The following is a 19,747-nucleotide window of genomic DNA, read 5'->3' as shown; positions in this document are numbered from 1 at the left end:
TCCAGGGTTCCTTCCCTGGGGGATTTTTGTGCTCCAGGGTTCCTCACCCGAGAGGTTTTTGTGCTCCTGGGTTCTTTGCCTGGTGGATTTTTTTTCTCCTGGGTTCCTTTCCTCAGGGATTTTTTGCTCCTGGTTTCCTTCCCCGAGGGATTTTTGTACTCCAGGGCTCCTTCCCTGGTGGATTTTTGTTCTCCAGGGTTCCTTCCCTGGTGGATTTTTGTTCTCCAGGGCTCCTTCCCCAGAGGATTTTTGTTCTCCAGGGCTCCTTCCCTGGTGGATTTTTGTTCTCCAGGGCTCCTTCCCTGGTGGATTTTTGTTCTCCAGGGCTCCTTCCCCAGAGGATTTTTGTTCTCCAGGGTTCCTTTCTCGAGTGATTTTAGTTCTCCAGGGCTCCTTCCCTGGTGGATTTTTGTTCTCCAGGGCTCCTTCCCCAGAGGATTTTTGTTCTCCAGGGTTCCTTTCTCGAGTGATTTTTGTTCTCCAGGGCTCCTTCCCTGGTGGATTTTTGTTCTCCAGGGCTCCTTGCCCAGGTGTTAGCTCAGCTCGCTGCTCGTAAAGCGTCGCTCACGGGGGATTAGGGGGTAATCGCCGCTTGCCGGCGGGTTATAAACAACTGCCGGGCTCTTTAACACCTTCCCCATGCGCTCCTGCCCTGCCCTGCCCCGCGTTCCCGGCGGGACAGACGGACAGGGACAGGCGGACAGCGAGCTCTGTCCCTCCCCGCGCACCCCGGGGTGCAGGGGAGGCTTTGGGGGATCGGGGTGAGGAAGGTTTTTGGGGACCCAGAGCTGGATGGATGTTCCTGCATCCCTTGAGTTGGTGGAGAAGCAGCTCCTGCTGCAGGCGGGAATTCCCGGGAAAAGGGAATTCCTGACACAGCGGGGGAAACATCCTCCAGGGGTTTGTGGTGTTTGGGATGTGCTGGGAGCCTTTCCTAATGGCTGAGCAGATCCCATGGGATATTCCTGGCTGGAATTTGGGATATGGTGTGAGCCTTTCCTAATGGCTGAGCAGATCCCATGGGATATTCCTGGCAGGAATTTGGGATATGGTGTGAGCCTTTCCTAATGGCTGAGCAGATCCCACTGGAATATTCCCTGGCTGGAATTTGGGATATGGTGTGAGGTTTCATGCAGGGAGATGAGCAGATCCCACTGGAATATTCCGTGGCTGGAATTTGGGATATGGTGTGAGGTTTCCCTGCCGCCTGAGCAGATCTCATGGGATATTCCTGACAGGAATTTGGGACATTCTGTGAGGTTTCCCTGCTGCCTGAACAGATCCCATGGGATATTCCTGGCAGGAATTTGGGATATGGTGTGAGGTTTCCCTGCTGCCTGAGCAGATCCCATGGGATATTCCTGACAGGAATTTGGGACATTCTGTGATGTTTCCCTGCTGCCTGAGCAGATCCCATGGGATATTCCTGGCAGGAATTTGGGACATTCTGTGATGTTTCCCTGCTGCCTGAGTAGATCCCATGGGATCCCCTGGCTGTTTTCCCGCTGCTTCTCCAGCTCCATTTCATCTCCCGTTGTGGAATTCCCCTGCAGTTCCCACCTCCCCCCGCCTGCCCCTTCCCACGAGGACCGGGATAATTAAACATCAGGGTAATTAACCACGGGGTAATTAACCATTGTCGGGCCGGCACGGAGCGACCCCGCTGTTTGCCAGGAGATAAGGGACGGGAGATAAGGGGGTGTTTGCTGCCAGCTCAAGGACAGGGACAGCAGGACAGGTCCCTGGCCCCGGGGGGACACCTGCGGTGACATCTGGCAGGGCTGGCACCTGAGCTTGGAAGGGGAAATGGGGAGTGACCTGCACCCTTGGGATCCCACTGATAAAAATCCACTGATAAAACTTCACTGGTAAAATCCCACTGATAAAACCCCACTGACAAAATGCCACTGCAAAATCCCAGTGGCAAAAATCCACTGACAAAAATCTACTGCTAAAATCCCACTGCTAAAATTCCACTGGCAAAAATCCCACTGACAAAAATCCACTGCTAAAATCCCACTGCTAAAATTCCACTGACAAAAATCCCACTGATAAAACCCCACTGCAAAATCCCAGTGGCAAAAATCTACTGCTAAAATCCCACTGCTAAAATTCCACTGACAAAAATTCCGCTGGCAAAAATCCACTGATAAAATTCCACTGGCAAAAATCCACTGATAAAATCTCACTGACAAAACCCTACTGACAAAATCCCACTGTTAAAATCCCCCTGTTGGAATCCCACTGCTAAAACCCCACTGACACAAACCCACTGATAAAACCCCACTGACCAAAATCCAATTGACAAAAATCCCACTGACAAAACCCACTGATAAAACCCCACTGACGAAAATCCCCCTGTTGAAATCCCACTGGTAAAACCCCACTGTGCTGTGTCCTCAGGGATTTTGGGAAAAGGAAATCTCTGGCCACAAAACGAGGTTCCCCCTGCTGTGTTTATCCCGGATTTTCCTGTCCCCACAGCCACATCCTCCCTTTGGGAATGGTGAAATTTCCCCCACAGCCACCCCAAACCCCTGTGGCCAGCACAGCCCCAGCCCGTGGGTGCCAGGGAATGAAACATTCCCAAGGTCCCCGTGACCCCAAAGCCCATCCTGCTGGGATTTTCCCGGCCTGGGCAGGTTTGGGGTGAGATGAAAGGGACCCGCCCCGCCCGGGGCACACCTGGGGCACACCTGGGGCACAGCTGTCACCTCCCGGCCCTTTATGGCCCTTTGTGGTGCCGCGGGCTGATAAGGGCTCACCTGGGGGTGTTTGATAAGGACTCACCTGGGGGAAGGTGGAGGGGGTGGGGCTGTCTCCTCCCTGTCCCCTCCCTGTCCCCTGACCTCATCCTAAAAGCAGCACCAACCCTAAACACAAATCCCAGGGGGGGTTGGAATCCCGGAGTTCCCTTTGCCAAAGGGATTTTTGGGATGCTCTGGGCTGATGAAGGAATGTGTCAGTGTGGGGTTTGATTTTTATTTAAAGCTCCTTGGCCAGGCAGCAAAGTGCTGTCAGGAGGAAGAAAATCCCAAATGGTGATTGCTGGATCTGCTGGAATTTCAGGGATTAGGAGCCAGTTCCTGCCTGGGTTATAAATTCAAATTGCTGCCAGAGCTCTGTCTGCTGTCCTGGCCTCACCTCCCTACAATCCAGGGAAAAAATAAAAATAAAAATAAAAATAAAAATAAAAATAAAAATAAAAATAAAAATAAACTGCTCCCCTTGGCTGGGGACAGGAGTGTGAGCAGGAAAATCCCAAATCCATGAAATCCATCCCAGCCCTGCTCTGCTCCCTCTGGATGGGTTTGGTGACAGGAGTCAGAGCTGGGACCTCTCCTGCCCATTTTTGTTTGTTCTTTTTTGTGGTTTTGTTTAAAATTTGAGATTTGCTGTGGGCTGAGTGTTCTGCAACCTCATTTCCCTTTTTATTCAGCAGCTTTTCTGTTTGTAATTCTGTTTAATAACACAACCCCCAACTCTGGCAAACCAGGAAGGAAAGAAAAAGGGACAGAACCCGAAATTCCTCTGTGCTCAAATCTCAGGATTTCTTGGAATAATCCTGATTTTCAAAGCTGGACGAGTGATCCAATTAAGGGGAGCCATTGATGTGAGCTTGGACTAATTAAGATCAGCTTAATTCAGAGCAGGGCAGGAACTTCCCTTTCCTCCAGCCCCAAATCCCTGGGAAGGATTTGGGATGCACCTCTTAAAATCCCAAAATTCCTCTTGGAGCTGAAGGACCCAACCTAACCCTCCTCTCCCTCCCCAGATATAATAATTAATATATTAATTAATATTTAATATATTTTTTCCCAGTGTTTTCCTGCAGCAGTCGATTTTAAGAGCTGAAATGAGGGATGCAGGGCTCCAGGTGACTCTTTAAAATTCTGTTTGTTGTATCCAAAGGATACAGCAATTCTTTCCTATTTCTATATTTTGTTTATTTCGATATTTTCTAGTAAAATATTTTTCATACTTTCTATTAAAATATTTTTTCGTATTTTCTGTATTTTCTATATTTTCTATTAAAATTTTAAAAATATTTTCTATGTTTTTTATATTTGCTATATTTCTGTATTTTCTGTATTTTCTATGAAAATATTTTTAATATTTTCTGTACTTTCTATATCCTCTGTATTTTCTATTTTTTTAATATTTTCTATATTTTCTGTATTTTCTATGTTTTTTACATTTTCTATTAAGATACTTTAAATATTTTCTACATTTTCTATATATTCCATATTTTCTGTATTGTCTATATTTTCTGTATTTTCTATATTTTTTACATTTTCTATTAAGATACTTTAAATATTTTCTACATTTTCTATATATTCCATATTTTCTGTATTTTCTATATTTTCTGTATTTTTTATATTTTCTGTATTTTCTATATTTTTTACATTTTCTATTAATGATATTTTAAAATATTTTCTACATTTTCTATATATTCCATATTTTCTGTATTTTCTATATTTTCCGTACTTTCTATTAAAATATTTTCTGTATTTTCCATTAAAATATTTTCTACATTTTCTATCGAAATATTTGCTTTATTTTCCATTAAAATATTTTCTATTAAAATATTTTCCGTATTTTCTATATTTCCTATAAAATATTTTTAATATTTCCTATTCCTTCTTCAACTTCTACATCCAAATTTTATTTTTTTTTTAATGCACACACACCTGTGAGACCTTCCTGTGCAAGGCTCATCCTTTCAGCCTGGGGCACTTTGGGGGGATTAAAGCCCAGCTCAGCTCTGGCTCATTCCTGTGCTGCCCGTGCCATGTGAGCAGCACAAATCCTGGATTAACAACCCAGCCCTGCTAATTAGCTTGATGGAAGCAGCCTCCCTAATTAGGGAGGGCTTAATTAGCTGGGGGCTCTGGTGCTGGTGAAAGCTGAGCTGCTGCAAATTCACCAAAAAAAAAAAAAAATTAAAAATAAATTTATTCCTGGTAGGATTGAGGATCCTGATTTCCATTGTGGGTGGGATGGGAGGTGTGAGGACATCCCAGAATATTCCAGGCTGGAAGGGGCTCGAGGTGCATCCCAGATTTTCCCTGGAGTTTAGTCAGGGATCATCTCTGTGTTTTCTGCTTGGGATTTGCATTTCCTTGTAATAATTTCACACATTTTTAAGCAGAGAGGAGTTTGGAGTTTCTGTTTTACAGTCTGAGATTCAAAATGTGCCCAAAAAAATGGATTAAAGAGGATTTTGGGTGTTTATTGTTGGTGACATCGAGGGACATCGAGGGAGGTGGTGGCATTGAGGGACAGCAAGGGAGGTGGCACCAAGGGACAGGGAAGAAAGTGACACAAAGGGACATCAAGGGAGGAAGGTGGCACCAAGGGACAGTGACAAAAATGGCACAAAGGGACAGCAAGGGAGGTGGCACCAAGGGACAGTGGAGGAAGTGGCACAAAGGGACATGAAGAGAGAGAGGAGCACCAAGGGACAGTGACAGAGGTGGCACAAGGGACTTCAAGGGAGGTGACACCAAGGGGCAGTGAGGGAGGTGGCACCAAGGGACACAGAGGTGGCACAAAGGGACAGAGAGAGAGGGAGGTGGCACCAAGGGACATAGAGGTGGCACCAAGGGACATTGTGGTGTCCTGGTGCCATCCTGCCAGCCTGTGCTGGCCCTGTCACAGCTCTGGGGACCCGAGGGACAGCCTGAGCTGCTGCCCCTGCCCCGAGGATGGAATTTGGGTCCCCTGGGATTCAGACCCTGCTGACCCCTCCCCACGGATGCTGGTGGCTCATCCGAGCCAGTGCCACCCTGAAATGCCACTCCTGGTGGCAGTGGCACCCCAGAGGGGCTGTCCCTGCCCTGTCCCTGCCCCTCCCAGCTCTGACAGTGCTGGGGAGCTTTGATCTGCTCCCAGTGATTAAATTCCTATCATCCAGACTGACAGCTTAATATTCCTTAATATTCCTCAGCCAGCCCCTGCTAAATTAGTTGTGTCTGTCTTGCCAAAGCTGCAGAAATCTTTCTGACAGCTCCAGGCACTTGATACTTTTTTTTTTTCATTTTTTCCACCTTTTTTCCCTTTTTTCTCAGTGTACAGTAGGAGTTGTGTTTGCTGAGCTCAGGGAATCCTTTCCTGAGTTCCCCAAGAGCTGCTGGAGTCACCCTGTGCCTGTGGGGTGGGAACAACTGTGGGATTGGGATCTGCACAGGATCAGGCTGGGACTCCCATAAAAAAATCATGTCCTTGTGTTTTTGGGATGATTTCCTCTCTAAATCTTGGTTTAGGTTGGGTTGTTCCTGTTTGGTGACTGCAGGCCTTGGGCTTTTGGGATTCCTTGGGGCAGCTGATCCCTTTCATTGGATCCTCTGTTGGATCTCAGCAGTTTTGGGGTGAAATGTGGCGCTCTGGGGGTTCCTGAGCCAGAGGAGCAGGATTATGGTGATAGCAAATCCATCCCAAATCTTCTCCCAGGGAATGGGACAGCTTCTCCTTTCCTGTCCTCACAAAGGGGCAGCAGCTTTGGCTGTCTGGGGTGAGGGATGGGACAAGGGGATGGGACAAGAGGGGTGGGACAAGAGGGGTGGGACAAGGGACATCCCAGAGGAGCAGGGTCAGGATGGGACGAGGGATATCCCACAGGAATGGGGTCAAGGATGGGACAAGGGGATGAGACAAGGGGGATAGGACAAGGGAATAGGACAAGGGAAATCCTGGAGGAGCAGGGTCAGGGATGGGACAAGAGAGATGGGATAAGGGACATCCTACAGGAGTGGGGTCAAGGATGGGACAAGGGACATCCCAGAGGAGCAGGATCAGGGATGGGACAAGGGGGATGGGACAAGGGACATCCCAGAGGAGCAGGATCAGGGATGGGACAAGGGGGATGGGACAAGAGACATCCCACAGGAGCAGGGACAAGGGAATGGGACAAGGGAAATCCTGGAGTAGCAGGGTCAGGGATGGAACAAGGGGGATGGGACAAGGGGGATGGGACAAGGAACATCCCAGAGGAGCAGGGTCAGGGATGGAACAAGGGGGATGGGACAAGGAACATCCCACAGGAGCAGGGTCAGGGATGGCACCAGGGACACCCCCGAGGCTCCAGGCTTGGCTCAGACAGGGGAAGTGCCACCAGACCCACCCTGACCCAACCCTTCTCATCCAGCTGGGAGAAAGTGCTCAGGGCTTAGCCAAGGGCTCAGCAGCAGCCCAGGCCAGCAGCAGCAGCAGCTTTCCCGAGTGCCCCGTGGGGAGGCAGGAATTCCAAATCCCCCGTTAATCCCGGCAGGATTAGCCGAGCATGCGGCGTCTTGTCAGATGTGGCAGCAGCGGCTGAGCCCGTAATTTTTCCAGACAAGAGGGAGGTTTCTGCTGGAGCCCAGCCCTGCCACGTGCTGCCCCAGTGACCCACTGAAAGCTGGGCTGGGCTGCTGCAAATTCCAGCAAAAAAAAAAAAGGAAAAAAATTAAAATTATTGCAAATAGCAGCAAAGCGTTGTTCCTGGCAGGGTGGAGCATCCTGCATCCCAGAATATCCCAGGCTGGAAGGGACTCACAAGGTGCATCTGATTCTTTGTGCTCTGCAGGATATCCCAAATTGTCAAAAACTCTGCAGGTTATCCCAAACTGTGAAAAACGAGGTTCACTTTTCTGGTGGATTTAAAAAAAGTTTAATAAAAAACAATAAGAGATAAATAATAAAGTAAAAGTGATAATGGCAGGTGCTTGGCATTTTGGAGACACCCCTAAAATTCCTCAGCCCATTGCATATTTATAGACCTGTCATAAATTTAAAAATTTTTCTATAAACTATTTTCCATATTGCAGGAACTGTTTCATATGGCTGCTCCTCGAGCCTGCCTTTTTGGTTGTTTTTTAATTAATTTTTAAAATCAGTCTTAATTTGGGTTCTCTTTTTTAATTCTAACAGAAGGTTGCTGTATCAGTAGCAGTGTCTTCACTGGGTGTTACTTTGCTACAAAGAAATTTTATCAGAAAACTAGACTTGAAATATAATTTCAACACCACACATAGAGTATTTGGGAAAAAAACAATACAATAATATGTATTTATATCAATCAGAATCCCAGATTTTCCCCAGGCTTTGGAGCAGAGGTTGAATCCCCCAGGGAGGGACAACGATGCCAAACCCGCCCATCCCATAGTTCTGGGTGGGAATCCTCGATTTTGGCAGAGAATTCCTCACCCAGGAGCTCGGGATGCTGCTCTTGCTGCTGGAATTTTCTGTCTCCTGGTGGCTGCAGCATCCTGGGATCCCTGGGAGGAGTTTCCTGCATCCTGGCTTGGGGAGCTGCTGGTTAATTAGTGGCTGTTAATTGCGGTGGGAGGTTGGGAATTGGGCACGTTCTGAGCTCGCAGTCGCTGTTTCCAGCTCTGCTGGAACTCCTGCTCCACCTTCCTACCCGGGGAAAAGCTGCACTGTGTGGGTTTGGTTCCTTTTCCTGATTTTGTTTGGAATTTGGGATTATCTGCTCCATCTCCACTTCCCCAACCCCGGTCTGGAACAGGGATGCAAATCCTGGAGGGTGTGGGGGTGTGTGGAGTGTGGCATCCCAGGAACTCCAACCCTGGGGCTGCTGCTGGGAGCTCCCACTGGGAGAGGATGTTTTCCATCACTTGACACCTCCCCAGCCTTGCATTCCAGCTGGGACAGGCAGAGCTTTCCTGTTATCACACAATTATGGGATGGTTTGGCTTGGAAAGGACCTGAAATCCCATCCAGGCTATGGATCCATCCCCAGGGACGCCTCCCACCATCCCAGGGGCTCCAACCTGGACTGGGACTCTTCTAGGGATCCAGATTCTCTGGGAATCCCATCCCAGGGATCCAGGGGCAGCTCCAAATTCTCTGGGAATTCCATCCCAGCCCCTCAGCACTCTCACAGGGAAGAATTCTTCCCCAAATCCCACCTATCCCTGTCCCCTGGCAGTGGGAAGCTGTTCCCAGGGCTCTGGCACAGCCCTGGCTCTCCAGCTGCTCCATGGCTCAGCTTTCCCTGGTTTTTAGGAGCTCCTGGAAGGGTCTCTGAGCTCTCCCAGCTCCAGGTGAACACTCCCAGCTCTCCCTGACCCACTCCACCCATCCCTTGGAGCATCTCTGGGACTTTCTTTGATTTAATTCTGATTATTTCCTGCTGCTGTCAGGTGGTCCCTGAGCTGACAGGGCTGGGAGAGGCTGGAATGGCTCAGCCCTGAGTCCCAGCTGTGCCCTGGGGACACTGGGGTGACACTGGGGTGACACTGGGGTGACACTTTTCCTTCTGGCCTTTCCCACCCCAGCCCAACCCAACTGGGGGGAGTTTCTGTGCCTGCAAGAGGTTAAAACTTTGCCCCTGTGTTTACTTTCTTGGCTGCCTCATTGCATAAAAAGCTGTCAGCACCTCAGGTGGGGATTTATTTGGGCATTAAAAAGGGCCCGGGGCGGGCGGATGCAGACACTCAGCAGCTCCCTGGAAAATGTGCCTGCAGCACAGCCCAGCCCTGCACACAGCTCACCCTTTAATAAGTGCATTTAATTAAAGTCATATAACTCTTTTTATTATTATTATTATTATTATTATTATTATTAAAAAGGAGGGAGAGGAGGAGAGGGATAATAAAAAATAATAAAAAAAAAAGTGGGTCCTGCTGAGCTGCAAGCAAAGGTTGGGATACAAAGAGGGGGTTTAGAGTGAGGGTTTAATGGAAAAATCATCAACACGTTGTGTTGCTCCTTATTTCCCAGCCTGGCTTGTTGCTCCTTATTTCCCAGCCTTGCTTGGGCTTAGGGAGGGAGAATTTGCAGGGATTTCTGAATTTCCAAGCTGCCTTTCCCCATCCTCTGTCCCCATCCACTTCCCTGCTGTTGAAATTTTGCAGAATTATGAATTTTTCCAAGCCCAGTTGCCAAAGGCTGTTGCTCTTGGATGGAGCTGCCGTTGCTTTCTCTGCTTGTTTAACCTTTTCTTTCTTTTCCTTGGATCTGGGGGATCCTGGAGCCCCCAGGATTGTTGTGAGCACCTCCTGCACTGCAGAGGGGGAAAAGGAGGAGCTTTGGGAAGGGGTGGGTGAGGTTTTGGGATGCTTTATCCGTGTGCTGATCCCTGCAGGGACAGCCTGGCCATGGTGGCCCCACTTAAGCCGGGTTTAACTCTCCATTCACGGCAGGTTGGGGCTGTTCCATCCCTGGCAGTGCCCAAGGCCAGGCTGGAGGGGGTTTGGAGCAGCCTGGGATAGTGGAAGGTGTCCCTGCCATGGGATGGGATGAGCTTGTCCTGCTCTGGGCTGAGCTTTTCCCACCCAGCTCAGCTCCAGGATGGGGCAGCAGGAGCTGTCACTTCCCAGATTTCTCCTGGAATGCTGGCAGGGTTTGGAGAGCCCTCCTGCCGTGGCTGCTGAGCTCCCAGAGGGTATTAGTGCTGTTTTACAGGCTCCTTTCCCTTTTTCCCTTCCCCTTTTCCCTGATTCCCTTTCTCTCTCCCTTCCCCTTTCCTTTTCTTCCCCTTTCCCAAATCCCTGCTCTTCTCCCACCTGGGACCATCCCAGCCCTGCATTCCCTTGTCAAGATTGTGCTGCTGCTCCCACTTTTCCCAGTTTTCCTCCTGGAGAGGGCAGGGATTCCCTCAGGAGCTGGGAATACTCTGCACACACATCCCCTCTCCAGGCTTTTCACATTCTGACATTCCCATTCTGCTTCTGACTTCCCCAATTTATTCATTTCCCCGAGGGGGAACTTGCAGGGGACAAAACACTCCAGGGTGGCAGCGGGGCCGGGTGTGGGCTGTGGGGTGGATTTGGGATCTGTGGGGTGGATTTGGGATCTGAGGGGTGGATTTGGGATCTGTGGGGTGGATTTGGGATCTGAGGGGTGGATTTGGGATCTGTGGGGCGTGGGAGGCGCTGCAGGTTCGGACACGCAGCTGGGGCCAGGGCGGCTGCAGCTGTTCCTGGAATTCCCAGCAGGATCCCAGCAGGATCTGGGCAGGATCTGAGCAGGATCTGAGCAGGATCTGAGCAGAATCTGAGCAGGATCTGGGCAGGATCTGAGCAGGATCTGAGCAGGATCTGGGCAGGATCTGAGCAGGATCCCAGCAGGATCTGAGCAGGATCTGGGCAGAACTGAGCTCACTCAGCAGATCCCAGCTCAGCAGATCCCAGCTCAGCAGATCCCAGCTGAGCAGATCCCAGCTGGGCAGATCCCAGGGCTGTCACCTGCTGTCTCTCTGGCAGGAAAAGTCACCTGGCTCCCAGGTGAGCTGGCTGGGAGGGCACCCTGAACTCCCTGTGCCGATTTCCCGGGATTCCTGGGAATTCCAGGAGCTCAGCCAGGCTCTTCCAGCAGCTGCAGCATCTCCAGACCCCCCGTGCTCCAGCCCTGAGGCTTTGGGCCAGAAGGGGCTCCTGGGGGTTGCAAAGCAGATGTTCCAACACCACAAACTGTCCCCTCCATCCTCCAAACTTCCTGCCCGAGACTCCAAATGGAAAAAGCAGCTTGGGGCTGTTGTTATCTTGGAATCCAAAATTCCCTGGCTCCCAGTGCAGTTTGGGAGGGGTGGTGTTGTTCCTTCCTGATCCCACGGGGGATCTGGGATAACCATCCTGCTCCTGGCCAGGGATTTGTGTCAGGGCCAAAATTCCTGCCCAGAACAGAAATAAAGGGAAAGAACTGGAGAGAAATTGCTGAGGGAGTTGCTGCAGCAGCTTATTAATTAATTGATTAATTATTATTCCAAGGGATGAGGTGAAGCTTTGGGAGAGCTCAGCCTGTGGGAACTGGGGAAGAACAAATCCAAAATTCTGGCAGTCCTTGGGATGAGAGTGAGGGCTGAGTATGGCCTCCACAGCCTTCCTGCATTTAGGGAAATCCTCTGGATTTGGTCACTTTCCCCTTTGTGTGACATGGACTGTGCTGTGAAGCAGAAGATGGAGGTGGAGTTTTCTCCTTGTGCAACTGAAAATCTGGGAATTGGGTGGCAGTGGAGGGAGGAATAAAAGGAGTGAATATTTGGGAAGGGAACAAACCCATGGGTGAGAGGAAGGGTCTGCTGAGGATTTTTCCAGCCCTGAATAACAGGGACAGTAAAAACCTGAGGGTTTTTGCCATCCCTGGGCAGGTCCCAGCAGTTCCCAGGTGCTCCCCCTCATCCTGGCTGGGCTGGTTCCAGGACATCCCAGCACATCAGTGGCACCTTGTCACCACTGTCACCACTGCAGGGGACACAATTCCTCCATTTGGGACAGCTCAATCCCAGAGAGGAGGGGAAAACCCACAGGAGGTTTTGGGTCCCCTGTCCCCAAGGCACCCCTGGTAAGGTGATAGAGCTGACTGGGGGCTGTTTGGGCTGCCCCCCCTTTCCTGGCGAGCTGGCAGTGAAGGGACAGTGTCCCCTTTGTCCCTGTGCTGGCCTGTGAGCAGGGAATGGCCCCATCCAGGAAAAATCCCCTTCCAAGAAGGAACTGGCTGAACTCGTGCCTTGGATGGAGCAGCACCTGTGGCTTTGCCTCCTCCCCCCTCTCCTGGCCGGGTTTGGGGCACACTGGGCTCTGTGTGCCCTGGGTGGGGTTTGGTGGCCACAGGGAACTGCAGCCTCCCTGTTCCTGGGCTCCTTTGAAGGGTTTGTGGCTGCCCACAAGGACCTGGCCGTGCTTGGGCTGGGATCCTCTGGCTGCTTTTTCGGGGACCACCAGCGAGCTCAGGGATGGGGCTGTGGCCACCTTTTGATATCAGAAGATAACTCCAAGGCAAATATTGAGAAACATTTGGGTGGAGGGAGCCCTGGGAGCTGCAGCCAGGGAGAAATGCTTGATGTGTTCCCGTGGGTGGCACATGAAAGGTGGGGACAGGTCATTAATTTGGGGGGCTGGAGAGACCACCAGAGCTCTGTGGGGTGTTTGGACAGAGCAGGAGGATTCATCCTCCTCCTCCTCCTCCCTTCATCCTTAAATTCCACCCCGCAGAGTGCAGGGAAAAAATAAATCCATTTCAAACAGCCCCGTCTGGTGGTGCCTGCAGCACTATTTATACTTTTATTGCTCCCCTGGGTTTTGTGGAAGAGCCTTTTTCATGGAAACATCAGTGTGGGGTGGGACTAGTGCAGCCAGTGTCCTCAGAGAGTGATTTTAGAGCTGGGAGGGGTGGGCAGATCCCAGGTGATCCCAGATCCAGGAAATCCTAAATCCAGGAGATCCCAAATCCACGTGATCCCAGATTCCAGGTGATCTCAGATCCAGGAGATCCCAGATCCATTCAGAGCTAATCCAGTTCTCAGGCGGTGCTGGAGGTTCTAAATTTGCTTTTGGAGAGTTCTTCCCTCCTGGAAGTCCCACAATACCCCAGGAAAATGCATTTCTCAGGCTGAAATAAGTGAGATGTCCACAGCAGACCCAATTCCCACCCTGCAGGTTTTTGCCTGTAGTTTTTAAGGATTTAAGGTGGATTTTGGGGTTGTTCCAGGTGTTCCTCTGTTCTCCCATTCCCCATGGAAAACAATTCCAATCTCCCAACTTCCCTCTGGAAGGTGGAGCTGGTTCACAGAGCCAAGGAAGAGCATCTCCGAGTGGGATGATGGAATTTTATCAGTCATGCACTGGGACTCACTGGCCATGAACAGGAGATATCTCCTGGAGGGAGGATGGGCTGTGGGAAGATAAAGATGATTGCCCAGCTGGTTTAAAGATGGCCCATTAGCAGAGAATGTGTGCCAGGAGATCAGGGTCACTGCCACACCCAGTTTAAAACAATGGCCCATTAACAGGAGATATCTCACACAGAGGTAAGAATCTCTGCCACACCCAGTTTAAAACAATGGCCCATTAACAGGTGATACCTCCTGGATGAAGGGTGGGTCATGGGAGAGATAAAGATGATTGCCCAGCTGGTTTAAAGATGGCCCATTAGCAGAGAATACAGAGATCAGGGTCACTGCCCTGCCTGGTTTAAAGGCTGGGGACAGAATCCACATTTCTGGTCACATCAACCCAACACACCTTCCCAGTGAAGAAATTTTTCCTAATACCAACCTAACCCTGCTCTGTCAGGGGGAGAAGGATGGAGTGTTCAGCCCTTGGGATTCCCATCCCAAATCCCATTGAAGTTTTATGGCTTCAACCACAGCCAGGAGGAATGAGGGAGCAGGACAGTGGGTGTAGCTTAGAAAAATCAGGTTTTGTGCCTGCAGCCCTTTTGTTATCCCTGAAAATATCTCCCTTGGAGTCTTGCTCTGCTCTAGAGTGGCTTTTGTTGTGGGGCTTTTGTTGTCTCTGGAAGGTGCTGGGAATGGGGACAGGGCTGGGGATGGAAGGTGCAGCTTTCCTGATTTTTCTCCTCCTCAAATCCAAAGGATGCTGCTGGGAGTGAACTCTCTGGAGATGGCAGGACCCCCTCAAATCCCTGCCCTGCAGGAAAACTCCTGGCTCCAGCAGGGAGAGCCCATTAAAAGCAAAGGGGCCAATCAATAAATCAAGGCAGCTGGAAAATGAAACCAGGGGGTTGGGAGAGAAGTTTTGCTTTTTTCCAGTTTTTTTTTTTTTTTGCTTTTTTTTCACCCCACCTTCAATTAAAGCAAACAAAATTCCCAGTGCAGGCTGAGCTGGGGGTGCTGGGAAAATGAGCTCTGTAAATTAAGGCTGGGACATGTGGAAGTGTTGAAAAGGGATCAGCTGTTCCCCAGCTCAGCAGGGGAGAGCTGGGAGCACCCAGTTCTTCAGGAAAAGTGGGATTTTCTCCCAAAATCCATCTCCAGGTGAATCTCATGGTGATGTCAGTGAGGGGAAGGATGAGCTGAGGGGATATTGGGAATTCTCCTGAATTTTGCTGTTTGCTGTCAGGATTGGGTGACAAATCCTTGACTTCATCCCTGTCCTAAGCAAACCTGAGGCATTTGGGGGCTCTTTAATGGGACCTGAAAGTCACTGAGATTTTGGGATCAAACCTCAGGGTAGTGTTGGAAGGATGGGAGCAGTGCCCTGTTTGGGGACTGGGCTCCGTGGAGGAACTCAGGGGTCTTTTCTAACTGGAATAATCTTGGGGTTGTGTGGGGAAATGGGAATTATGTAGGGAATTGGGAACTGTGTGGGGAAATGGGGACTGTATAAGGAAATGGGGACTGTGTGAGGAAATGGGGACTGTGTGGGGAAATGGGGACTGTATAAGGAACTGGGGATTGTGTGGGGAACTGGGGACTGTGTGGGGAAATGGGGACTGTATAAGGAAATGGGGATTGTGTGGGGAAATAGGGACTGTGTGGGGAACTGGGGATTGTGCGGGGAACTGGGGATTGTGTGGGGAAGTCGCTGCCTTTGGGTTCTCCCCTCCTTGCTGTGCCCCAAGTGTCCCATGATGGGAGCTGGGATAATGGGAAGAGGTTCAAATTGGAATAACCAGGAAAACCTTGGGATTGACACCACAGGAGCCCCTCTGCCCCATAAAACCCCGAGCTCTGAGCCCTTTCCCAGCTGCTCTTCCCTCCCTGCCCTTTTCAAATTTCCCCCTGGGATGGCTCCACTCGGGAGGAGCCCAGGGAGGAACAAGGAGCTTTTCACTCCTGGAGCTTTTTTTCCTGACCTACATTTTTCTATTCCTGTGTCCAGTTTAGGTTTCAACCTATTGGCATTGCTCAGCCAGTGACAGCTTAAAAAAATTCCTGATAAATGCTGGGAAAACATCCCACCCAAATCCACTGGGAACAGCCCCTTGGGATTTTGGGGGGCACCAAACCCTCAGTGTGACCCTTCCCCATGCCAGGGATCCCAGGAATCTGTTTTATCCGTGTTTTAGCCATATTTAATTCATGTCTTATCCATGTTTTATCTATGATCTATCCATTTTTACCCATATTCTACCCATATTTTGTCCACATTTAATCAATTTTTTATGTTTTCTCCGTGTGTTACCCATATGCTTTACCCATATTTTATCCCAGTATTCTGCTCCACCTAAAGAGAATTAATTCCAAATGAATAATTTTTAAAATTCCCCTCATTTAGGCCTCCTCCAGCATTCCCTGCTCGAGAGAGGCCCCGCCCCTTGAAAGAGAAGCCCCGCCCTTAGGGGAAGAGGCTCCACCCCCATGTGAGGAGGCCCCGCCCCCAGGGACTGGTTCCACTGGGATTTCATTCTCTCGTTTTCCATGGAAAAAAGGAAAGGAGAGAGGGGAGAAGAGGGGGCACAGAGAATTAATCAGCTTAGGGTCAGACAGGAAGGAACTCTGCTTGAATTGCTAATCCTGGGCTGGGAATCAGCTCAGAGCTCTGGGATCAACCCTGTGGGTTCCCCTCCTTCCCTCCCTCCCTCCCAGCTCCAGGGACAGGGAATGTCACTGCCCTGGGGATGTCACTGCCCTGGGAATGTCACTGCTCAGGGATTGTCACTGCCCTGGGATTGTCACTGCCCAGGGAATGTCACTGCCCTGGGGATGTCACTGCCCTGGGATTGTCACTGCTCAGGGATTGTCACTGCCCTGGGGATGTCACTGCCCTGGGGATGTCACTCCCTAGGGAATGTCACTGCCCTGGGGATGTCACTGCCCTGGGAATGTCACTGCTCAGGGAATGTCACTGCCCTGGGGATGTCACTGCTCAGGGATTGTCACTGCCCTGGGGATGTCACTGCCCTGGGAATGTCACTGCTCAGGGAATGTCACTGCCCTGGGAATGTCACTGCTCAGGGAATGTCACTGCCCTGGGGATGTCACTGCCCTGGGAATGTCACTGCCCTGGGGATGTCACAGCCCAGGGATTGTCACTGCTCAGGGATTGTCACAGCCCAGGGATTGTCACTGCCCTGGGGATGTCACTGCCCAGGGAATGTCACTGCCCAGGGATTGTCACTGCCCTGGGGATGTCACTGCTCAGGGATTGTCACTGCCCTGGGGATGTCACTGCCCAGGGAATGTCACTGCTCAGGGATTGTCACTGCTCAGGGATTGTCACTGCCCAGGGAATGTCACTGCCCTGGGGATGTCACTGCCCTGGGAATGTCACTGCCCTGGGGATGTCACTGCTCAGGGATTGTCACTGCCCAGGGAATGTCACTGCCCTGGGGATGTCACTCCCTAGGGAATGTCACTGCCCAGGGAATGTCACTGCCCTGGGGATGTCACTGCCCTGGGGATGTCACTTTTCTGGGAATGTCACTGCCCTGGGGATGTCACTGCTCAGGGATTGTCACTGCCCTGGGGATGTCACTGCCCTGGGGATGTCACTGCCCTGGGATTGTCACTGCCCTGGGGATGTCACTTTTCTGGGAATGTCACTGCCCTGGGGATGTCACTGCCCTGGGGATGTCACTGCCCTGGGGATGTCACTCCCTAGGGAATGTCACTGCCCTGGGATTGTCACTGCCCTGGGAATGTTACTGTGTGTCTCAGACCCATCCCTGAGCCTTGCAGGGCTCTGTCACAGTGGGGACACTTGAATAAATGACCCAGAACTGTCAGCAGAGCCTTCCTGGAACCCAGGGCTGGCCGAGCCTGATGTCACCCCCTGCTCATCACCCTGCTGCAAAAATGAGGGAGGATGGGATTTTCTTCATTCCTGGCCCTGCCTGTCAGGAGTGACACTCACCCAGGAGCCAGGGTGGCCTTTCCTGCAGGGAAGGAGGGGGAATTGCTCGAAAGAGCAGGAGGCAGAACAGGTTGGAGTGTGTGAATGAGAAAGTGCTCGTGGGTGTGGCTGGGGAGGGGGTCAGAAGTTCTATTTTTAGGTTTCCACCTGTGCTGAGGTTTGGGGGGTTGGTCAGGGCTGGAATTTGAGCTGCAGGTGGAGCTGGGAGTGATGCTCTGGGAGCAGAGGGGTGCATCCCTCTGGGAACGAGCCACTGCCAGGACTCACCCGGGTGTCCCCTGGACCATCCCCTGGTCATCACAGCCACCCCCTCCCACATCTCTGGGTGCTGCTGGGGTGCCCTGGGGCCCTCCTGCTCCTCAGCTCTCCGAGGCTTTGGTGGTGTCACATCTCAGGGGAGCTCTCCAGCACCCTGGGCTGTTCGGGGTTAAAGAGGCAGAGTTTGGGGGGACCCCCAGTGCCCCCCAGGGGGCTCAGGGCTGCGTGTCCGTGAGTCAGAGGTGACTCAGGGAGCTGCCAGCGCCAGGCTGGGCCGTGGTTATTCATTAACACCTTCCCAGAAGGGGCGGCCCGGGAACAAAGCGCTGCTGGGTGACACTGCCCATGCTGCTCCCATTTTGGCAGAGTTTGGGGATAATCGCTCGGGACGGGCTCTGGGAGCTCGGCTGAGCCAGCTGAGCCTGGCTCAAGGGGCTGCCCTGAGCCTGGCTCATCCTTCCAGGCTGGTTTGGATCCTCTTGGAGCACTGAGGAACCCCCAGCCCTGCCCAGAGGAGCTGTGGCTGCTCCATCCCTGGGAGTGTTCAAGATGTGGATGAATTTTAAGATCCCTTCCCCCAAAACCATTCCATGACTCCATAAGGCAGCACTGGTGGCTCTCAGGGTGGCCTGGCTGGGGCACAGGGAAGCAGATGATCCCTCCTGGGGAATGTGGGAGGGAATGAGAAAAAACCAACTGCACCTGCACTGTGTCTGGCTGTGAGGGCTCAGAGCTGGGGGTGCACGGGGGGATTTTTAGCTCAGTGGGGTCTGGGTGATTCCTCCTTGGGGCAAAGGGCTCTGCTGTGGGATGAACTGGGGCATCCCCATGGCCCTGACCCCAATTCACACATTCAGGACGTGCTGATGTCCCCAGGATGTGCAGGGACATCTGTCCATCCCCTCAGGGCAGTGCTGATGTCCCAGGACAGACAGGGGACATCTCTCCATCCCCTCAGGGCAGTGCTGATGTCCCCAGGACAGACAGGGGACATCTGTCCATCCCCTCAGGGCAGTGCTGATGTCCCAGGACAGACAGGGGACATCTGTCCATCCCCTCAGGGCAGTGCTGATGTCCCCAGGATGTGCAGGGACATCTCTCCATCCCCTCGGGGCTGTGCTGATGTCCCCAGGATGTGCAGAGACATCTCTCCATCCCCTCGGGGCTGTGCTGATGTCCCAGGACAGACAGGGGACATCTCTCCATCCCCTCGGGGCTGTGCTGATGTCCCAGGACAGACAGGGGACATCTCTCCATCCCCTCGGGGCTGTGCTGATGTCCCCAGGATGTGCAGGGACATCTCTCCATCCCCTCGGGGCTGTGCTGATGTCCCAGGACAGACAGGGGACATCTCTCCATCCCCTCGGGGCTGTGCTGATGTCCCAGGACAGACTGGGGACATCTCTCCATCCCCTCGGGGCTGTGCTGATGTCCCAGGACAGACAGGGGACATCTCTCCATCCCCTCGGGGCTGTGCTGATGTGTCCCCAGCACGGACAGGGCGCACTCCGTGTCGCTCCCTCTCAGCTCCGGCCCCATCCCGAGCTGCCCGCGGGCTGCCGGGGGTGGAGGGGCAGGAAGCGCCTTTGATCCGGGCTGTTTCCCCGCCCGCAAAGCCGAGATAACAGATCAGAGCCGCCCGGGCTGCGCTATCGGGATCGCCGCGCTATCGCCGCCGCGCCTTGATCGCCGCGCCCGCGGCTCCTTCAAAGGCGGCGCTGCCCGGGCGCCCCCGGCGCTCCGGGGGCTCCAGCCCCTCCCCGGGGCCGGGGCAGCCCCGGGCCCCCCCGGGGGGTGGCAGCTGCCACGGTGGGGCCGGACCGCGGGCTGTTCACCTGGGGCTCTGCGGGCGTGGCACCGTGCTCACCTGGCCCGCGTTCTGCACAGGTGCCCAAATCTGGATTTGGGTTGGTACCCTGTAAACCCAGGGTGTTGATGAGGTACCT

Source organism: Erithacus rubecula (genome assembly GCF_903797595.1).
Source record: "Erithacus rubecula genome assembly, chromosome: 20".
NCBI lineage: Eukaryota > Metazoa > Chordata > Aves > Passeriformes > Muscicapidae > Erithacus > Erithacus rubecula.
Note: the sequence above shows the minus strand (reverse complement) of the source record.